A 23,160-nucleotide genomic window follows, 5' to 3' on the forward strand; every position below is an offset into this window, starting at 1 on the left:
TAACAAATCAACAAAAATGATTATTCCTACAAAGGAACCCAAGAATATTTTCGCACGGACCCCTGCGTTTGGTAATGGTGACCCTGAGTTTCGTTTTGTCAAGTTATTCCTCTGCATCATTATGATGTGCAAGCATAGGAGGAGATAGACTTGGAAGTCTGGGGGGGGGGGTGCAAGATGATGCTGTTGTCGATTCATCTATACATATATGCATTAGATCAGTCGACTTCACCTTTGATGCTGGGGGGCAAAGCCCCCCCCCGCCTCCCCCGTATCTCCGCTCATGTGTACAAGATACACATTCTGTTTTAACTTAAGGCTGTGTTTGATGACACCGTCCCCAGGATTCAAAGCTAAAAAAACACGTGGTAGTTTGAAATCATAATAAAACAGTTCTGCCAACTAAATATTGAAAAATGATTTCATTCACCATGGATTACGGAATTTATGCAGCCCCGTTATAATGAACTCCAAGAGATCGGAAAAATAATTTCGTTATAAAGGAATTCCAGGTTTTTGCATTGCTCTTATGTAAACTTATCTGGGGGATATAAGAAAGAAAAGTTTTCGTTAAAACGAGATTTTTCCCCGCCATAAATGCATTCGTTAAAACGGGATTCGACTGTATTAACAAAAAAAAAAAAAAAAATCAGAAATATCCCGAAAATCGGGACATATCGTCACTTTATGTAGTGAGATTGTCGATAAAATTCTTGTCAAAAAAGGGGTCGCGCTTCAAAAAGTTTGGGAACCACTGCTCTATAAAGAGCGGTAATAAATTGCCCTGTGGCGATATAGCGTGCAATGAAAAGAAGGAACACTAACAAGACATTTGTACAATGAGAGCTCTATGGAGCATGCGATGAACTCTACGAATGCACCAAAGTTTCTATGACCAGCGAAATGTCCATGATATTTCATAATCAGTGCCATTCCGAGAAGGTTATGAAATGACTGAATCATCGCCATTCCAACGGAACTTCATCAGAATTTCAACCGAAAGGTAAACCATCAACATTCCGAGATCCTCGTAGAAAAGGTCATTACCTCGTTTTTATCATTAACTCTTTTTAGATTTCAGAGAAGATATTATTTACAAGAAAGTCGGTGAATGTAACTGCTTTTATCCATTCGTAAGTGGAAAAGAAGTATTGAAGAAGAAAAACCCCCAGCCCACATCCAACGCATATTTAGCCACAGACATGGCTGCTGAAGACACCGCGGAATCCAAAAGAATTTATTTTTAATGAACGTATTGGTGAGAAAATGAAATATTAACTGGAGACATGAGAAGATTCCACCAAAAAATTGCTTCCAAAATTTTTTTTTTTGTTTCTTGGCGATGAGCTTCGGTTGGCGGAACGAATCATCATTAAAAGGATTTTGTTATCAGATGAAAAAAGACATTATTGAAGCTCCATCCACATCTTGTTTCAAAAAAGAGGCGCAGAAACTTGGAGAAAATCGCGTAAAATGATATAAACTTTACTCCTTCCTTTTAACGAATGGATGGAAGCCAATGTCTTATTTTAGCCATTACCATTCCCTTTCCCCGAAACCACCAACAAGAAAAACCACATGTAAAAGTTTATATTAGCATTTTTTTTTGCAACACCACAACCACATGACGATGTCTCCGGCTAGAGTTTTTCGACCTTGTGGATATTCTTTATCGGTCACGATCTTGTCGCGTCTTTTGAAGGCCGCCATCTTGACTTTCTACTACGAAATGACGGTTTGTAAACAAAGAAAGAGCGAAGCATGTGTCAATTGCTGTTTGTTTTATGAGATGAAAGCATTCGAAGACTGCCCACCCGTCCGACATTTCACAAGGAAAAATTCCGAGACACGGGGATTGTGGGAAGGAAATCTCTTGCCCGAACCTGTTGGCAATTCTAAAATAACATCTGCGTATAAACTTATTCACCAAATGGGTTTTTTTTGAAGTAGAAATCTTTTGAAGATCTCAGTTTGGTTGGACTTTGAAACATTTATGTCAAAAGCCGATATCATTCCAACATCTACACCAGGGGTTTTCAACTTGTCGCGAGCGCGGCCTATACTTGTCATCGAAAAAGAACACCTCCCCGCCCCCCTACGGCAAAGGCGCTCGACTTTTAGGAGCCTGAGGGCCACTTCATTGGTGTGAAAACGTGTCGCAGGTGACAAGCACTCGACAGCCACTTGAATGACCTGTGAGTGTGTCACGGGTCACTTAAATGAACTGGAACGATGCGGTGGGCCACCCAAGTGATCTGCAAATGTGCTGCTTGCCGCTAAAGTGATCAGAAACTGTGTTGTGGGCAACTTGAGTGATTTGTGGATGCGCTGTTGTTCACTTATTAGATATGTAAATATGGCACGGACCGCTTGTATGATCTGATGGAACTGACCACTGGAACAGGTCACTTAAGTCATCTGTAAATACGTTGCAGGCTACTCAAGTGATCTGGAAATGTACTGCCTCTTAAGTGATGTAAAACTGCACTGCGAGGCCACTCAAGTTATCTGCAAATGTACCACTTAGCTAATTCTCGCAAAATTAGGGTTTGAGGTCAAGGGGAGCGAGTTGAGCATATTATGCCTTAGGAAACATTTACATATCCATGCATGAAATCTGCATTAATCGTAATTCTCAAATGCAATTTTTACAAGGTATTTAATTGAAGAGTTGATCACGAGCCCGAAATCTCGCATGAGCATTGAGCACTCTTGTTGCTTCAGGAACATGGCGCTCACGAGCAACAGGTTGAAAAGATGCCTGATCGACACCAAGTGTTCAGCGTCAATTGCTACCACCTCTCCAAACTGCTCTATGCGTGGCTTTTTGCACCTAATAAAGGGCTATGTCACCACTTCAACTGCAGACGACCCTGTAAGCATAAACACGTGGTTGAATAGTAGTCCAGTATGATACCAATGGACCCGAGTGGCCCATTGTACCATACTGGACTACTATTCAAGTAATGCAAGATAAGATGCTCGCCTATCAACATGGATGCTGCCGTCAGGTCGTGGGTTTGATACTCAGGAAGGACATAGATAACAACTTCTTTCCTTACTAAACTCGAAGCGACCACCGATAGATGGTGCCTACATTTCTGACCCAACTCAATCGGCAGTAAATTGCTGTACGGTGATATGATCGCAGTTGCCGTGCAGTAAAGTGGTAGTGTGACACCAGTAAAGAGCATGATTGAGGGTGCATGAGCACTGGTTCCATCAATAGCCTAGATAATGACACTAGTTGGGTGCAGCCATTCTAGTTTCTAGCAGGTTTCTACAGCGCACGCAGCGTAAAAACGCTGCGTGCGCGTTTTGTTCAAAGAAACATGAATTTCCGGTTTTAACCAATCAGCGTTTTCACGCGCAAAAGTTCTACTCCTTGGAAAACCCGGCTTAAGCAACGTAAAAGCATCCTACAATGAGCTGAAGATGATGCAACGGGTAACCGGTTTACTTTCCGACAAGCTTCTTATTTAGGGTGGCACCACAATCAAGAAGAAATAGAGGTTGCATATCTGTACCTCAGAACCATACTATCGTACGGTATATAGTATTTACCTATATACCTAGTTATAGTATTAGCCTGCGTGAGGGGGCCCTTTGATATGATCTTGCATAGCAAATCAATTCTATCGAACCACGAAGGACACACGTGCATTGTTCGGCCAGGAGGTCCACGATTTTGTTGAGCTGGCCTTGGAAGCTGCATCGGTGCTTCCATGATATCAGACGATAGTACCGTTTTGTAATGGTACCGAGACACAGCGGTATCATACTAAAAACAACATATTAAATGACACCAAAATTCAAGTCATGTCTAAAAGGATTTAGTCGCACGGGGTTGGGCGTTATAGGCGGGAAAGCTCACATCCATAATTTTATGCTGGGCTCTTTCACGCTGGATTTTAATACCATGCATCAGAAGGGTCAAAACAGCGGGTCTAAACGCACGGGCCCACCCGGGGACCCTAAGGAAAATGAAATCTGGTTAAAACTTTCAAGGGTAAGAATGTAAACTGATAGGCATTTCTCTAACCGAGTAGGGGGCCTCAGAAAAATCACTCTGCCCAAGGGCCCAATGATGCTCCGATGACGGCCCCGGGTTAAAAAAAACACAAGAAGATTGTCCTTCTCTATAGAGATCATTGTCTGATTCGATACTGCATTCTTCCAAATTTAGTTATCGAAGATAGACGATTGCAAGCACCTTAACCACGCCCAAGAACTCGATAGCAAGTGTAAAATACCAATTGAGACAAAGCTTGCAGTTCATGCCCAGTATTTAAATTTTCACTTCGAAATTTGACAGACGGATGGTAGCATCTGTATAACACGAAAAAGCATAAATCTGACAACATTGATACGCTAGGGCCACGCATACACACACACACACGCGCGCGCGCACCAACACCACATTCCTGCATGTTCCGATTCGTTCGAACTTCCCCAGAGGAATATTTACGAGGTGCATGTATACGGTTAATTAGTAGTAGTTTATGCACAAATAAAACAAGTTGCAATACCTATACATTATGAAATGAAATATAATTTCGCACGAGCGGCCTTTCTTCAACGGCTGTTACATGTTGAAATAAAAGAGGTCTTCTACCTTACGGATGAAGAAATTTGTGCTTCATTAATCAAAAGGCAGCTTTGCTCTGACTTTGAGGAAACGTCTTGTAAATAATAAGCTAAAATAAATTTAAGAAAAAAAGGTTTAAGTCGTGTTAAAGCGTCGTATCATGGAGGAAAGTGTTCCTTTCGGATAATTTTTTTGGCACACGAGCAGTCGACGAAGCCTTAAACTCACGGAAGTCGTTTCGCAAGACTCTTATTTTTTTTTTTTTTGTCATTTTTTAAAAAGAAAAGTCATGTTCCCCTTCTTTTTGCTTGTTAAATAAATCAGCTTTCTGGAAATTGCCGGGGCTTTTGAGCCTCCAAAATGAGAAAAGTTTATTTGTGCTCCTAGACCTGTGTATGTGTGTGTAGTATATGTATATACACTGATCGTCTCGGCGCTGTTAAACGAACGACACTCAAAAGCAATCCCTTCTTGGCCAGATTACAAAGCATTCTACTTGCAAAACACGCGCGTTCTCTCGCAATACATTTATTTCTTCATGGCCAGACAATTTAAATGTTTCTCTGGTTTCGAGCAGTGGCAAATGGGAATGTTCGAAATTGTTTATTTCCACACGACTTGTGGAAACGTCATCTCGCTCAGCGTAAATCTTCTGGGAAGATGTGATGTATATTGATGGTTATGAGAATTTGTGCGAAATTCGCTGGATTGCAAAGAATTACTATTATTGCCGTAAAGGGGCGTGATTATCAAATGACGAGAGCAGATCTTCAAGATTCGCTAATTTCGACTTTTGTCGCTAGAAACACAGCGTAGAATTACGGTGACATATGACACCGTATTTCACGCATCATATAAGTATTCAATTATCGTTTTAAGAAAAATGCTCATTTTGCCAAATTCACTAAAAAAGCTCACTTTTGAAATTTTTAAATCGTAAATTAAACGCGATTTTTGTGTTTTAATGGAATGCCCCGCTTTTTCGAAATATTGTCATCACATGTAGAAGCATCCATAACATTACTTGTTTCGTAAAATTTGGCTGCAGAAAATGTTATGGTAAACAAGCTAATTTGCCATTTATACAAGGTGGGTGATTGAAACTACGTAAAAACTTTGAGAGAAAATAAAGGGCATCAACAAAATGAACCATGTTTATAAGGAAAGCATGACCGGAAACTTTGCTAAAGTTGATGAGAGGGAATAAAGTTGTTGATGTTCCCCAACGCTTCTAAAGGTCGATCGGGACTCGCAGAAAAGTTCCCCAAAGAAAACATCACCGACATCCGTCGAATTCCCGTAAATGAACGGTAATCAATGCATTGCCACTGTCACGGATGTATCACTACTAATATATTACTAAATCACACATGCAGCTCATACGTGTATATTCCTCTGCAAAACTTCTAACGAATTGGTACGTGACGGAATGCGTGTGTCCGTGTTGTGAACCTAACGTGAAGTTTGTTTCTGCCTGTTATAGTGCTGCAATTTATTTTTCGAACTATGAGTGAAGTGTAATGATTGAATATTTTTACCGTTGTAGATCTGTTGCTCTCTTTGGCGAAACCTTTTTAACTGGGAGATCGCATAAGGAGCCACACGAAGGTATATGATATCACGGAAAGAATTAAACGTTTGAAATGGGCTAGACATATTGCAAGAAGACAAGACTACAGATGGACCACAAGTATTCTAGATTGGTGCCCCCGTGTTATTAAACGTCCGAGAAGGCGTCCCCACGCAAGATAGATTGACGAGATCAGGAAAGTGGCTGGAATCAACTGGATGGCTAAAGCATCAGACCACGACCTCCTATATAAGGTGGTCGTGATCAGACAAAGCAGAATGGAAAAATTGAGAGGAGAGACCTTCATCCAGCAGTGGATTGAAAATGGATGATGATCATGTAACGCATTAAAATTCTACATAAAATTTACTAAAAATCACTTGAAGAAAAATCATATTCAATCAAGTGTCACAAATGTGCTTTCACTCACTTTTATGGAAAAAACATGAAAATTAATTAATTAATATATTTATTCTGAATCCAAAGACAAAATTTACTTATCGAAAATAAAAGAATGACACTCCTCACATTTTTTAGTTTTTAAAATCGTGATTCCTCACGTTATGTTGCCTGTACAAGCGCAGCATAAAGATAAGTTTTTCCTACCTTTTTATTTATACGTTGCAGCGAAATATTCTAGCGAAGTGACTGCCCTGAGTTCATACGTTTGTGACCAGAGGCGTGCGCAAGAGAGAACATAGGGGGCAGGTGCTCTCCCCAAGACACGATCAAAAATTAAAAATATTTTCAAATATTTTAGTAAAAAATGAAAATATCGAAAGTAAATACCTTTATATACCGTGTGTTGTTTTTATCAGTTTCTGTTATTTTAAAATGCTTTTTGAATGTTAGTAGCTCGAAATTTCTTTGGGAGAGATTCCTTGTGCTTCCCCCACAAACCGAATGTGCTCCTCTAAAGGCCGATCTTATGTACACCGATGCTCATTACCAGGGTGCAGGGTATTGTAATGTGGCGGGCTTTCTTATGGTGCAACCCGGTAACACAAATCCTACGTCATTATAATTGTTTGACGCAGCATAACCTTGATGGTCTTTGCACCAATAAAAAACTCCAATCCAATCCGAAGGTGCATATGCACCCTCGAATGAATGATAGCTCATATGGTAGCGCAAATAAGTCTGAAAATATGTTTTTGGTGAAGTGCTTTAGTGCACTCTCTAAAACACCATCTACCGCCTTTGCTATTGCGATTCGACCACTTATTCTATGACCAAAAGTGCTTGTTCAGGTGTTTTATATCACCTCTTGAAGCTTCTCCCATGAATTTAGAATCACTCTGTATTACATGTGAGAAACATCAACGAAATAGAACCCCTCCCGCCACCTATTAAATGAAACAATTCTTCGATCAAAATTAGTGATTGAATTTTGATTAATGTACCGCATAAAAAAAATCAATACACGATATTATTTTGTATTTTATAAGCAATAATATTAGTTAAATTGTTGAGTTTATTTTCAAATTTTAACAGTTGCTATTTGTATGTGGTAAAAGAACGTCAGTAAAACACGCAAAGTGTAGCTTAAGGCCGTATTCGCCGACATGGTTTAAGCTGTTGTCACAATCCTTTGATAAGAGATCAAAATAGATTGGTTAAAAACCTGAATTTAACCAATCGATCTTATCAAAAATTGCGACTGTAGTTTAAACCATGTCGGTGAATATCGCCCTTAGTCAGGCAACCATCCTAGATCTTCGGTGGATTTATTCATAACTATATATCAAGAACGGCTACACATTGCGAATATTACTAACAATTAATTTACCATACACAAATAACAACTGTTAAAATTTCGTGGCAAACTTGATAATTTAACTAATATTATTGCTTGTAAAATATTAACTAATATCATGTTATGTTTTTTTTCACGAGGCACATTAATCAAAATTCAGTTGCTAATTTCAATGGAATAATTGTAACAGTTTTATTTGATAGGTGGCGGAAGGGGTTCTACTTCATTGATGTCTTTCTCACATGTAATATTACTGTACTGTATAATTGTTTTCAATATTTTCTAGAAGGCATATTTTCGCTGATGAAATTTTATTTTTACACGTTTATTGGTTATGGACTAAAGTGCATAAAAGAGGCGCCATTTTTTCATGGTGAATAAATTCACAAAATATGGCCGTTTAGAGTCTGAGAATGCTTCCGTGTACATTTTTTTTTTGCTGAGGGGAGAAAAAAAATTCCCTATATTGTATAAGGCAGCATGTTATTTTATCATCCCGCACAGATATCGAAATTCTGTGAGCAGAGGAAACAGGTCTATGCAGGTAAAATAAAAAAAGGCAATGCGCTCTTTATCTGGAAAAAAGAAAAGTTAAAAAGGCACACATTTCATGTCAGAATAAAATTTTTCCTTTTTACACCGCGAGAATCTTGGTGCTCGTCATGTCCTCCTCACTCTTGGAGCTAGGTCCTCCCAACACTGAGATCTTTTGTGGGGGCCTCTTCTATAGTGAATTTATGGTGTAAAATAAAACAAAAACAATGGGGTTTGTCCCGGGTACCCGTGCTAGAGCCCTGCCAGCCCTACCCCTGTAGAGATCATAGTGCTCACTTAAACCATTGAGGATAAATGCTCGATTTCATACTCAGGAGATATTCACCGACCACTCAGATGAACACCTTATGACTCAATGATTAGCATCACGATTATTTCAGTTAAAGCCAGATGTCGGAGTTCTTGTGCGGGTGCTTTTCTTCTGTTAATGGTAATAATCACAGCTCTCGATTCGTGAATATGCTTATCAAGAGGCTGACTGGGCTCCAACCACGTGAGTCCCAACGATGAGTTCAACCGGGAGCGGCACGGGGACCCATGATCCCCAATCCCGCAGTAGGGCCCTAGGCTGAGATCTTTGGTGAAATCCCAGGTCAGAATCTTCACGCCTTCCCCCCCCCCCCATATGACTTCGTAGTGGGGAAAAACAAAAATAGAAACACATCTGATGAAAATGAATTATCTCGGGCCCTGCCAGACCCACTCGTTTTGGGGGGGGGGGATGCAGCAGGGTTGTTTGGTTTAAACCTTGGTTTAACCAAAACTAAAAGCGGCCTAAATATCATTTTCTCCTTGAAAAATATCATATTGGTTCATTATTAGCCAAAATTTTTCATTTTTATCACATTTTATATTCTTGGGGTATATTTTGATGGTATATCTTTAAATGGCATAAAATGGTGTAAGTGGTTTTTTTCAAAAAGTCTCATAAAAGTGGCCTGAATATATATTTTTTTTTCATATGAAGTATCTTTAGTTATTTAAAGTTATATACAAAAGCCAAAATTTCTCAGTCTTACATTTTCTAACCTTTGGCTACATTCTGATGTTCTATCTTTACCAAATTCATGAATAAGGATTGTATCACACATCTAAATGTAATGGTGTATTATCTCACAGGTTTTTTTTTCTCTTCACAAAGAAGCAGCAACAGTAGTGACATCATCATGCTAGGGGCAAGTGGTCCTATAATCCAATAAAGACACCAGCTGTCCTTAAAGGACAAAGACTAGTGTACTAGTAGTTACATTACCTAACATACATTTTCATTTTCTTTCCCATAAGAAGTAGCACATCTCCTACTGTATATCTCCCAGTCTTAATATTCAATAGATGTTTTTTTTATACTTTCACACTTAAGCCCAGTTAATCAAGGTTCTACTGTATAGTAGTAACAGATTTATGAAAATAATCAGCTATATACAGGGAGATTATAATTAAAGTTTTGATTCCAAACCTATACAATAAGTACTGGTCAGAATGACTTGGAAATTTGCATGGATACTCCTGAAGCAATTGAATTTTCTTTGGCGAAAGAAAAAAAGTGCAAGTAGTGCAAAATGTGCAAGTAGATGATGCTGTACTTGGCCAGCAGTATAATCTATTGTGTGCAGCCACATCATTTCGGCACTTCCACAGCATCAGTGTGTGGATAGAACAACTTTTATCAAGATGCACATTGCAATACCAGCAAAGCAGCTGCTGGAGACCCATTTTGACAATAACAGGATTGCACGACACCTGGCCGGCCATCAGTTCATTTGACCTTGACCCTCGCAACTTCTGGTTGTGGGGGGGGGGGGGGAGGGTACCTCAAAATGTTATGAACAGTGGTCGGATTGCAAACTTTGGTGAATTGAAAGCTTCAGCGCATCCCCTATATGTTAGAAGTTCCTCAGGAATATTAACGTGGGGACGCGTTTGGCTTAATAAAGGTGAATTGCAAGCACATCCACATCATGACCATGGTATACTCTGATCTGTTGTTAAACAAGAATTTTTGTGCTTTCACCTCATAGCCAGAACACGGTGGACAACATATTTAGCATTTCTTGAGTAAGTTGTAGTTATTTGTTCAGTTACTTCACTTTTTGTGATGTTTCCATGAATTTTGAAATCGTGTAATGTTATAATTAAGTTATTTTGCCATGACTGGCTATTGTTTCCATTCTGCAAGCAAATTTCCCATGTGTTGGATGATGTCATTAATTTTATATTTTAAAGTCTTTTTTCCCCCCTTCACTTAATAAAATTATATTTCTTCAGGAATATTCATGTCAATTTTCAATCGCTCGTTTTTTTCTACAGTGTTTTGAAATCAGAACCTTAGTTATAATCACCCTGTATATTGTAAATCATCGTTAATTAATCAGCATTATTTATGCTTCATTAAATACATTATATTCACCTAATTTTTATTATAGTTTTTGCAAAATAGCTTCCTAATTAAGCATACTGAAAGTAACTGGAGAAAACATCTTTATATTATATGATTAATAATAACATTAAAAGAATTTTCAAACACGAAGTAATCCATTGAGTTAGCAAAAAATAATTAAATTGCAAAATTTGGTTTTTGTTAAAATATAAGAAATATTTATTGATTAATTAAATATGGGAATAGTGTTAATTATATTAATAATCATTTTATTTTAATTAATTATTGGAAATTTGAATGATTTTTCAGAAATTTTATTGTTTTTAATGTTAATAATATTTAAAACAAAAAACCTGGTCTAAACCAAAAAAAACCCCGTTTTTTTTACCAACCCTGGGATGCAGGGACCTACGTCCGAATACTAGTTTCCACGATAACATCCGGCACAATAATTCATGACAATAAATATGTAAATTAAGAAGTGCTGCCTAGGCTCACTTTCATTTTGCCCCGGAGCTACGATGTTGTAGGGACACTTTTTTTTGGATTAAATATTAAAAAAAAAATGTTTCAGTTCTGTAGATTAGCATTATAACTAAGAAGAGTTCCGCGAAAAACTTTGCGTTGGAAACCCTGGTATAGAGAACAGATGTAGGTATACAGAAATGGGCAGTCAGAACATTTCGGAGTCAAACAGCACCACTCTAGAGATTCTTCTATTCTACCATATTGGACGAAAGAAAAGAAAGTCGTTCGGAAAAATATTGATAAAGAGTTCTGAAAGAGCCTTGACAAAAAAGAGAAGGAACCTAATTTCTTTTCTGAAACCAGCTTCTCTAGAGATAGGATACACTTTTTGGAAGAGAAAGAAAGGAGGTGTGTTGAGGTGAATTAAGCATTGAATAGCAAAGAGTTTTGCAAAGCATTTCAGCGCTGAAAAGTGTTGCATTTACCTGCGCTTATTTATCCACTCACACTTTCCCTTCAAAAATATTTCGATGTATAAAAAATGCCACCCCTTTAATCATGCTGCCTCATCGCCTTATGCCTGGCCACCACAATAAATAGTTTATCACTTGAGCTTCGGCAACTTATCACCAAGCGTCACGGGTTTATTAACGAGTAATTGACGATTTTGCTTTTATTTTACCATGACGGCTCACTGCTCGCGTGCTAATCCACCAACCCGCGCAGGAAGTGTATCATGACCCTGCACTTCTCCGGAAATGTCAAGACGCTTGATATCAGCTTCGAGTAAAAGTGACACATGGGAAATAGAGAAAGCGGGTTTAAAACCCGGTTCAAGAATTTTCACCAATGACTGCTTTATATTTCTTTCCTTACGAAGGAAAAAAGTCGTCAAGCGGGTGCTGGAACTCCCGATGCTACCGCAATATTTGCACATGTGAACGGGGCTTGAAATGACAGTCTGACAGTCCAACGCCCTTCCTTCTCCACTTTCCGCGGATGCCAGTTTCAGTTTTAATTAAATATATCAATTGTTAAACACCCTCTTTTTTTACGTCAACCTTCAATTCTCAGATTCTCCGCCAATTTTGAAGCAACCTCACTTTGATAAACTCATTTCCAAGGTGCTTCGTTTCTCGGTTTCTATCGGCCGTTATGCATGTTTCATTTACAGTTTCAGAAGTTACTGCCAAAATCTCGCTTTTGGGTAGCAATTGCCAAGTGGAAGCGTATTAAAGAGGAAGTCGTAGCTTTCTGAACATAAACGGGAAAAATACGGCAACTGTTGGTAGCAACTCCTTTTTTTTACATTTGCATACTCCAATTTTCTTTTTTGGACTGCACGATGGCAAGTAATCAGAAGAAAGAGGTGAACTGCGCCATCTTTTATCTTTCTCCGCTCTCGTGGATTTTTGCCAAAGGTTGTTGTTGTTTTGGTGTACGTAGTAGTAGTAGCAGATGAGAAAGACTCCTTCCAACAGCAGAAGGCAAATCTCTTTCACATTTGTTACAAACGATCAAACGACCAGATGAGAATTACACGACAAACACAACAGACTTCCTTCCAAACGTCTGATATAATGCAAAAGTACGAAACAGAACAAAGATCGTCGTGGTGTCGCTAAAAATAATCGGGGGGGGGGGGGGAATGAATTCACGTAACACTTTGATAAGGAAACAACGAGAACTAGGTGAGAGACAGAGAACTCTGCTATCTTTTCTTCTTGACACAGAACTTATATAGAGCGTATAATCCACGTGTGATTTTTCAACAAGCCACAATGTCCAGAAAGAACTAGGGGAACTAGAAGCTTCGACCAATGAAAGCATTTTGAATCTTTGCCTAAATTCTAACGTTGGTGATTAGAAAAAGCAATATCCAAAATGCCTCGTTAAGCCCTTGGGTATCGAGAGCCGCAACTCTTTGTCTCACACGAAGATCAAGGGGATCTAGCTCTCTACGGAAACAGCAAGATCCATTACCATTTCGAAAGTTGCATTTTCTGCAATGAAGGAGTAAATATTTTTCGCAATGAAGGAGTAGATCTGTTCCGTAATGAAATATTTACCACAATGACGGAGATACTTTCGGCAATGAAGTGGATATTTTCTGTAATGTAGATTACGATATTTTCCATCTACATATAGTAGCCCAACCCCTGTAAATACACTTCTGTCTCTAAGTCATTGTTTTGACCACTCTTATGCTTATACATTCTCTAGGCCACTCGTTTGGTCACTCACTGACTTCAGGGGCGTAGCCAGAAATTTCGTTCGGGGGGGGGGGGGGGACCAGACCCCCCCAAGTCCCCCCCTCCCCGCTACGCCCTTGACTGACTTGTCCCCTCACTCTCTATGTCCCTCATTTGGTTCTTCTCATGCTTGCGCTCTATTTTGGTTAATCACATGGTTGCACATATTCTAGGTCAGTGTTTAGGCACCCGTGCAGTGCACCAGTTTAGGGCACCGTATCTGTAGGACCGGTTGTTGAGTTCCATTATTAAAGATAATAACAATCAGAAGGTTTTAAATAATACATGTTTAATTTGGTACGGACACATAAAAATGAAGGACATCACATAACGATGGTTGCTTGCCGACTGCGAGAAAATCATTCGATTTTTTATCACAACTAGCGTTGCTAGGTAACAATCATTCGCACCAGAAAATTGCGAAGCGCGACGTCATCATTTTTCCGCAATCGGTAAAAGTTCAAGTAGAGGTCGCTACAAGTGTTTCTCAAACCACCGGCTACTGATATCATTCAAACAGACCCGCGAGTGATTCACCGTTTCATATTTTCTCAATTATTTCCTATTACTCGTGTGTTGACCGGGCTTTCAACTTACAAAAACAAATCAACCGGGGCGTGGGCTTCCAAAGGTTGAGAACCACTGTTCTAGATCACTCCTATGGTCACTCAATGATTTGGTCCTTTGATCTCTATGCAGAAGCCGATTTATGGTTTTGCTGCCCTTCTCCCATTCTAGTATAATTGCTTTGACCAGTCAAATTAGCTGCCCTTGGCTCACCTAGCCCCGTAAATATAATGTCTCTAAGTCACTCACATGCTTACAATTTTTCTTGATCACTACCATGCTTACACACTCTCTATGTCACTCTTTTGGTCATTCACATGCTTGCAAATTCTCTACGTCACTTGTTCGGTCACTAACTGACCTAGTCCTCCACTTTCTAGGCAGAGGCGGATTTATGATTTATTATTGCCAGTGGGCTATATATACATATTTTGCCGCCCTTCTTCTATTCTAAATATCTTGACCAGTCATTCCTTAAATTTTCCGCCCCTCCGAACTTACCACCCTGGACTATAGCGCGCTAGTCCCCCATCCCCGTGAATACACCTCTGCATGCAAAGCTGGCAAATGCAACACTCGCGTTTAAAAATACGAAAGTGATGGATGCTTTCTGACGATCATCACGTAAAAGAAGATCTTAATCGGTGAAGAGACAAAGAGAGATACAAGACTTGACGTGACGCACATCAACATGAACTAAATTTTCGGTCCCAGGTGTAGAATAGCTAGGCGTATCTGTCTTTGGTGCCATCAAAGAATCGGGGCAATCTAGGTATAATACATAAAGAGCTCTGTACCAGAGTGATAAGAAGGCTGCGCCGAACAACCAACTGTCCACTCTTGAGTAATTGGGAGAAATAGGCCTCGAGAGACAATTCCAGATTCTTTTCCATCCCTTTCTTTCCACCATTTTTTCTCTTCGTTTTTTTTAACAATTATTTATAATTTCCGTACCAGAATCGTGTGATGTGGGGGCGAGTCTAGACAGAACTAAAAAATAGCAAATAAAAAACTTTTACCAGACCTAAATTTGTTTGAGTAAAGAATAACACACACACACACACACACACACAGAGCCCCCCCCCCTCCATCATGCATGTGTTCAACTGTTTTCGTCAGGATCAGGAAAAACGACACCAAAATGACGTAAATAACTCTTTCAAAAAAGATACGAACGAGCCTCTCCTTTCCACAAACTACGCACATAATAGGGTGGGGGAGGGGAGGGAAAGGAACAATTCCCTGAAACTCCCATTTTAGAGATTTTAAAAGTCCGGTGTGTGTGAGTTCACAACACACTCTGTCAGCTCACGTTGGACTCTGAGAGAGAATCGAATTTTTTTTAAAATTTGGTTTTCAGTTCCAGATCTAAAACTGCTGAAGGTTTTTTCTCTGAAACATTTTCAGTGCCTTTTAGCAACAGATCATAAAAATTAACACGAATTTATGTCGACTCGAAAGTTTTATTTTTTTTGGTTGATGCGCGTTCCATCGTTAATTTAACAGATCAGATTCCCAAACTGTGGATCGTGACTCCCTGGGGGCTGCGTAAAGGAGCTGGAGTGGGGAGGGGTTGCGAAAGATTTTCAAAAATTTAAACGCCTTAAAATAGATTTATTTTATTCTTCCGCAACGCAAATAAATATGTATCAAACATAAAACACACCTTAGCTCTTAGCTGTGCTACTTATTATCCATACACTCACATCCTAAAGTAAAGCATACAACTAATAAATGAGAAACACTACAGGAGAGAGAGAGAGAGAGAGAGAGATGTGTGGAAAAGGGAAAACCCCCAACTAAAATTGAAAATCTTGAAAACAATAAATGAAAAAGAAAAATTATTTTTCAAATGGTTGCGCAGACAACCCAGTATACAATGGTACAAACTTTCAATCATTACAATTCACTCATAGTTTGAAAAATAGATGGCAGCACTAGAACTTGCATTACACAGAAATAAACTTTATCAGGTTTACTACACGTACACACACATTTTCCAGCACGTACCAATTCGTTAGCAGTTCCACGAAGGAACATGGACGAGGTGCATGTGTGGTTTAGTAGTAGTAAAATTTTAATTTTGTCCTGTAAAATTTTAATCATCAGGTTTGACGAAATAATGTAGTTACAAATTTTGATGATAGGAAGCCCTACATCAACTATTCAACTTTCATTGGTTGTCAGACACAGCATAAATCCTGTGATATATCATATCATAGGCAAGCACGAGCACTGACGTATCTCGATCAGAATGTTAGTTAAACAAACTAGAAAAATGAAGAGTTGATTACGCACATATACGTGCGCATACATTAGCGCGCCGAACTTGCAGCGTTTGGTCCCCTGCAGCGGTTCCAATCAATTCGTTAGGACAGTCGTAAAAGCCTCATAGGGCCCCCAGGCCAACTGGTTTTTCTCAGGCCTTACCTGGAAAATTTCAATTAGTTCTCATTTTTGTGAGGCCCTCTTCTATTGAGGTCCCCGGGTGGGCCCATGCGTTAAGACGGCACTGCCGTTCGTGGGTACACAAACCTCCTTTGTGTTTTTTTCTTTCGTTTGTGTTCGTTGAAAAAATCGATTCCAAGTGGGTCCAGTTCAAACAGCTCAAGAATCGTTCACAACACCGTACAAATTACCGAATGACCAATTGCGAATGCCTTCATTGCATGATCCGCGCGCTAATGTATACGCGCCTTATGAATAGTATCCCTGCAGCGCTACCTATCGATTAAATTTTAACTGAAGTTTGTAAGAAAGGGGGATCGCTAATAAAATTCTTGTCAAAACGGGGGTTATGCTTTGTGAACCAATGTACAAGACTATCATTTTACCTACGAAGAGTTAGTCGTGTTCAGACTGACCATATTTTCTCGAGAAAAATATAAGAAATTTTGTAAACAGCAGGAGGTCTCCGCGCGAACCTCATGACGTCACCGAAGTTGGTCATCTCACCTATGGCCATTGGATACAGCAGGCAGACGCACGCGCCATCTTTATCCTTTTTTGTAGTATATCCAATGGCTATAGGTGAGATGACACGAGCTTCCCGTGGAGGTCTTCTGCTATAGAAGGTGTTGGCTTGGCCACGGCCGACTTAATTCAACAATCGAGTCACCTGTGGATTGGCTGTAGCACCTCGTTTCCCGCTATTGGCAACATTTCAGCAATTTTAGCGATAATTGAAAACTTTGCTCGTAGTTGGCAACTTTTTTAATGACAGTTGGCATTGTTCAACAATGTATTTAAGAACTCGTTTTCCTGAATTTTTTTCGGATAATTTCTAGTCAGCAAATGTAGCGTCAATTGATATGAAAAACCGTGCACACATCATATTTTTATGATTAGCAGCCACAGCACCATTAGCCCCTCAGGCCGAGCAAAGCACAAAAGCCGCCTATAATTCCGATATAATTGATGGTGATTATTATGCGTAAGAGGCCCTTCATGTACCAGGAGGGGTCTTTACAGGTGGGTCAAAGATCATTGATTAGTCAGTGAATGTGTATTGTTCAAATATTGGGATCCCTAAAATTATACACCTAAAATTATTATTAATGGGGCAAATACCCCATTAACCCATGCGGAAATCAGGCCTTTCTTAGAGGCTGATGAAGCTCTTGAGGTGGCCTATCATGGGCGACAGCCTGGTAGGCTCCTCATGCGTTAAGACGGCACTTTTTAGAGAAGTTTAAGAGAAAGAGCACACAAAAATTAAATCAAAGAAATAAATCGTACAAAACTACATTTAGAGTCCAATTACCGAATTTCAATCATAATTCGAATGTCTCTTGAAATCGATCAGAATCAAGCGTGATTCGATAATTATCGGTTAAGTATTCCATCATCACGGCTCTGATTTTTATGCATTTCAAACTCATAAGAATCCTTTTCTTATGAATGATGGCTTTGTAGGCTGCCAAATGGTAGGTATTACCTTCCGGTATGGTAGGTATTCTTAAAATAAAAATTAAGTGATGACTTTTCATTCAATGCTAAAGATGAAGTCATTGCCGATAGGTTAAAAACTTGAATTTACCGATCAGTAACGACGTTTCATCTTTAGGGGCATATAAATCAGAGACCTAAAATCATCACCCATAAATGAGTGCGTAATGTTCAGATTAAGTAAAATAATTAAGATTTGAAATTCAATCCTTTGATTGGCAAGCATTGAGATACCCAGAGAAGAAAATTTTTGAGGAGGTTATATATAAAGCAAATACCCCTGAATTCTATTACATGACAAAAAAAGTTGTCAAATTATTAAAAAAAATATGGGATGTTGCACTTCACGCTGTATTTATGATTTATATGTAGATTTTTGAATAGTTCAAAAATACCATTTATTGTTTGCCAATTTTTTTTTATATCATTGTTGAAGAATGCACAGCAATATGTCTTCTCCGCACACGGTATTCCCTCCAAAAATGCAAGAGCTATAATCGTTCTTTTTTGGCTTGTCCAGAAATAGGAGACATATAGTGTACCTTTGAGCCATTCTGCTGGTAACAATAGAAACTTCATAAACAGCTCACAAGTAAAGATCGAATGTGTAGGAGTTGTTTAAAAGCATCAAACACTGAAACGAACTCAAAATAAACACACTATTTGAAAAATATACTCATATTGCAGGCATCTTCGACTCGTTGCTCGCGAGCACCACGGTGCTCTATAAAATACTCAGAGCGCTCGATGCTTGTGTCCGATTTCGTGCTCGCGAACACTTGATCAACGCTTTCGTTAAACACCTTGGAGGCATTGCATTCAAGGATTGAAATAATCATCATTTCATGCATTCGTATACAGGGGCAGTGCTCGTGACTGGGAAAAAGTTGAAGACTTTTGTGTGTCATATTGCTTTTGAGAGCAACACGGCCAAATGAAAGGTAAATATTTAGGACAAGGGTACTCAATCTTTAGGAAAGGGCGGCCACTTCATTAGTTTGAAAAAGTTTCGCGGGCCATTTAAGTGCAGCGGGTCACTTCAGTGATCTGTAAATGTGCAGTGTAGTTCATTTTTACAAAGGTAGGCCTGAGGTCACGAACCTCATCCGATGCTGCAAGGGAGGGCACACATTTGGGCCGTGAGCCTTGGGTTAAACAATGCATGATTTAGGCCAAGTCAATACCCTTTTCGGTCCTGGCGTCGTCAATAGAAGGCACTGGACCAGGGGTGGCCAACCAACATCCCCCCCTAAATTTAGGGAGTTAAGCCTTATTACGCCCGATACCATGGTATCAGGAGTGGCACGCGAACGCTTTCAAAAACCTTTGTAGAGGATTCATTTCAAATTCATAAGAATCCTTTTCTTATGAATGATGGCTTTGTAGGCTGCCAAATGGTAGGTATTCTTAAAATAAAAATTAAGTGATGACTTTTCATTCAATGCTTTTCTTTTCTGTTCGGCTTTTAATCTTTGGACACAGTTGCTAGACGTGGGGGGGGGGGTGGCACGATGATGATGATGTCAGCTTATATATACATTAGATCAGTCGACTCCACCTTTGACGCTGGGGGGGGGGGGAGAGACAACGCGCCCCCCCCCCCCTGTATCACCACCCATGGTACAGCCGAACAATATTTTGAAACAACAGAGGAAATGCTCATGTCCCGTAAAACGGGACGTATGGCCTGCCCGTCAAAATCCGCAGAATGGCAGCGCATCGAAAATAATTTTAATTGTGACACGGTTTGGAAAAGGGTCGGCCACCCTTGCATTAGGCAATGCTTTTTTTAAGAATTACACCTAGCTAAATGCATTAAAATGTTCACAGGGACCTAAAAATTATTTCTAGATCTTATTAACATTTGATAGCAATTTTTATTCATAATTACGGCTGGTACGATTAATCCGGTCGGTTAATCCTTACAGCGGCAATCCCGAGATATCTCGTCACTTGATCTGCTTCATTTCGGTCACCCCGAAATATCTCGGGTACTTAACACGCTTTGATTTCCAATGTGGCAATTATAATGCTGATCAGGAAAAATTTTAAAAACCGCTAAAAGGTTTAATCGATCAACTGTTAATCGCAGTTAAAAGATTTTAGTTGAGTTAATCGACTAAATCAATCCGATTCGAATTTGCTTAAAAGGTTTGTTATTCAACTTGATTTGTTTAACGAAACAGATGTCTTCTGAACATACCATAAATAAAGACAAGACCGAAATTTATTGTCTCTACTACGCGAACAGAACAGTACTTGGAAGCACACCTGCTGCTTCCCTCACAAGTACAGTTTGGGAAGAGATTCTAGGGAAGTGAGCGATATAGGTACTATCTAAAGTACAGTAGTTTCGAAATCAGTGACTCACCTAAAAAATAACTGATTTTGTACAAAAACGGCGAGATTCAAGAGAAGGTGGAAAATATGTTCAAAATATATTAGATTACTTCAAGCGGGCAGCCCTAGTTTCTTATCTGTTCCTATGTTTGTTTATATCTGGCAAATAGGTGCGAGAAATGAATAAAAAACATTTTATAGCCTCGATTAATAGTATATGGCTACGAAAAATATTCGATTAAAAATATGTGATTAAGTGGGTTGGTGTACGCAAATCCCCCCCCCCAAAAAACAAACACATTTTAAAGTGTTTTCACAGTTTTAAATACTATAAAAATTTTCTGCGTCTGTGTTCAAGTTTTTGTTCTACCTGTACTAAAATATTTTTAAAACATTTGAATATAAACTGCTGGCCAGCATTATCCTCATGTTGATAGTTTTAAGAAAAAAAGCTTTTCAGTGAAAAACAAGTTTTTTGTTTTAGATAAGGAACATTTTTTCGAACACCGCTCATTCAAATAGCCAACAAGCCAATGAGGGAAAACATGGTTCAGGACCTGACGCTTGGCCATAGAGAGGAACAGGGGGCTCAGGCTCAATAAAGCTGGAAGTGACATCGGAAGAGCACATCGGAATAAATTGTATATTGTATAATAGAAATATTTAAATCTGTATATACTTTTTTTCTTTCTTTTTTTTTAATAATGTTTTTTTATATTCAATGTTCATGTATTTTATATGCATAATAAAGCACCCGACACCGCCCAGCCCCCTCGTCCGGGCAATGGCTAAAATTGACAATGGTCGATAGAGCCTGGGCGGTGCACGGAATGAAATGAAATGGTATTTAAAAATTGAAAAATTAGAAAATGTGTTTTTTGGAAAATTTGCGCGCACCAACCCCCTTAACTAATCAAATTTTTTTATCGATTCTCAGCCCTATTAATATTCATACGTCAACAAAAACTAATTCAAGGCGGCTTTATAAGTTGAAAAAAAATGAATTCAAAGTTCCGATTGAATTATGCAGGGCTATCGGAAATTCAAAGTTCTTTACAGGAGATTGAGGGGGATATAACCAGGACTGCACTTCACATGGAAAGTCAAATTTCAGAAATTATTTATTGATACGCATTAAAGCACAGTATTCAGTGCAAAAAAAAAGAATCACGTGGTAGGCCAAACGGCATGCCACGTGCTGGAAAAAAACAGACAAATCGATGCAAATTATGCCAAAGAAACGGAAAACATCACTTACCTAAAGTTTGAAGGGTACTCGAATTCCAATAAACTGTCGATGGCAATTAGGATCGATCCTTTTCGAAATCGAAGATTCCTATAGGAGTTGGATGATGTGAAAAGCTGTTCCGGCTGTTGCTGGGATTTTTTGGAGCCTGTGCCGATGCCGACAGGTTATGGAGTTTTAAGATTCACTTTTTGGCTGGTCTTTTTTCTCTCTTATCCCGAGACACACACGGTGTCTTGTTGCCTTTCTTCCCATACAACCAACTTTGTGGTGTGTTTTTTTTTGTTAAATTTTCCACCTCCTGTTCCTCTTTAGCCCTAGAAAAACGCACCACCTTCTTTTATGTGCCTCGTAAGAGAGAGCGAGAGCACCCACACTCTCGCCATACGATGAGTTGTTTCAAAAATAGATACCCCAGGGAGGAGAAGCAAAAAAACGCTTTTTATGTATATATATTTTTTAAACCCAGGCCACAACAAACTTGCCAGATTTTTTTTCTCTCTTTAACCTAAACTTCAATTTTTTTTGGCTTGGAAATTGTTTTTTTTCCCCGTACGTATATACAGAGCGCACATATATACTTACTAAGCTATTGGAATAGTAATTTTTCCGGGAAAAGTTCATTTCAAATTTGAGTTCGATCCTTTCTTGCATCGAGAACTGTTATCTGAGTTACAGTAAACTGGGGGTTACTTGTAACAAAAAAGTTAACATTTTTGCGCATTTCTTATCAAAGAACAGCCTGAAAAACATTAACTACGCCGATAACCTAATTTTTACTACTTTTGTGACAATTTTTTGTGATATATTTAATTTCGGGCTTTGGCAGTAACATTATATACTGAATAATAAATAAATTATTGCAATTTGGGTTCAAGTAACCCCCGCGTTTGGATTGCTTGGGTCCAAGTAACATCACCCATGAAATAATTTAAATTGGTAATGGGCTATAATAGGACCTGGTTATGGAAATATTGCCCGTCTTCCACCATGAACGTTACCATTAAGGCCAGCGGGAAGTACATTGAAAGCAACTTCTTTACCTACCGCGCCTGGGGATGATAACCGATAGATGGCACCTTCATTTCCCAAACCTTTGTCAGAGGCGCCGCGGCGCACAGTTTAGAACCCCTGCCTCAGAGACATTTTAATTTAATTGTAAGGGCCACGGCCCGACTTTGCCTTCATGGAGCCCTGAGCAAAAGAAGTATTGCCCCCCCCTCGTCTGTGGTTGAAGAGGTTTGGTACGTCAGCAAATAATACAGTATATGCTGTTTGTAAACACATCAAATAAAGGGGATATACACTATTTTAACTCAGAGATATAATGTAAACTTCTCCATGAAATATATCTTACAATACTTTTTTTCGCACTTTCACATTGAGCAAAATCAAATTAAAAAAAATCTCATCAAAATCTAATTTTTGAGTCATCTTAGCTTCAATACACAATAAAGCTAAAAAATGGTCACTTAAGTAATCTAGGAATGTAC

The 23,160-nt window shown here is 39.0% G+C and overlaps 1 protein-coding gene across 1 annotated transcript in view; it reads right to left on the reverse strand.

Annotated features, from left to right (window-relative positions):
- Positions 1-22,690, reverse strand: part of LOC149077659 (uncharacterized) — a 57,018-nt gene extending 34,328 nt beyond the window's left edge. Inside the window, exon 1 of the mRNA XM_089245223.1 lies at positions 21,680-22,690. The gene's annotated coding sequence lies outside the window, so the exon portion shown is untranslated. The remainder of the gene's footprint in view (positions 1-21,679) is intronic.
- Between the last annotated feature and the right edge of the window lie 470 nt (positions 22,691-23,160).

The sequence above is a fragment of the Pholcus phalangioides genome, unplaced genomic scaffold, assembly GCF_987345545.1.
Source record: "Pholcus phalangioides strain wild (caught in Gottingen) unplaced genomic scaffold, Ppha-v1.0 ptg000015l_1, whole genome shotgun sequence".
In the NCBI taxonomy this organism is placed as follows: Eukaryota; Metazoa; Arthropoda; class Arachnida; order Araneae; family Pholcidae; genus Pholcus; species Pholcus phalangioides.